The sequence below is a fragment of the Arachis duranensis genome, chromosome 6 (assembly GCF_000817695.3).
Source record: "Arachis duranensis cultivar V14167 chromosome 6, aradu.V14167.gnm2.J7QH, whole genome shotgun sequence".
Lineage (NCBI taxonomy): Eukaryota > Viridiplantae > Streptophyta > Magnoliopsida > Fabales > Fabaceae > Arachis > Arachis duranensis.
In genome coordinates, this window is record NC_029777.3 from 59,814,745 (window position 1) to 59,815,265 (window position 521).

Genomic DNA, 521 nt, shown 5'->3' on the forward strand with positions numbered 1-521 from the left:
GTCTTCTTCAGATGAAGAGATCCTCCAGCAGAGCTATCCAAAGACATCTTGGTTAGTTCAGAGAGACCATCATAGAAAATACCTATGATGCTCCATTCAGAAAGCATATCAGAAGGACACTTTCTGATTAATTGTTTGTATCTTTCCCAAGCTTCATAGAGGGATTCTCCTTCCTTCAGTCTGAAGGTTTGGACTTCCACTCTAAGCTTACTCAATTTTTGAGGTGGAAAGAACTTTGCCAAGAAGGCATTGACTAGCTTTTCCCAAGAGTCCAGGCTTTCTTTAGGTTGAGAGTCCAACCATGTTCTAACTTTGTCTCTTACAGCAAAAGGGAATAGCATAAGTCTGTAGACCTCAGGGTCAACCCCATTAGTCTTGATAGTGTCACAGATTTGCAGGAACTCAGCTAAAAACTGATGAGGATCTTCCAGTGGAAGTCCATGGAACTTGCAATTCTGTTGCATTAGAGAAACTAATTGAGGCTTAAGCTCAAAGTTGTTTGCTCCAATGGCAGGGATAGA

At 41.5% G+C, this 521-nt stretch overlaps 1 non-coding gene across 1 annotated transcript; it reads left to right on the forward strand.

Moving 5' to 3' along the window:
* Positions 1 to 101: 101 nt before the first annotated feature.
* Positions 102 to 209, forward strand: LOC127739900 (small nucleolar RNA R71). Its single transcript, XR_008000642.1, has one exon. It is a non-coding gene; the product is annotated as a small nucleolar RNA R71 (small nucleolar RNA).
* The last annotated feature ends 312 nt before the right edge of the window (positions 210 to 521 follow it).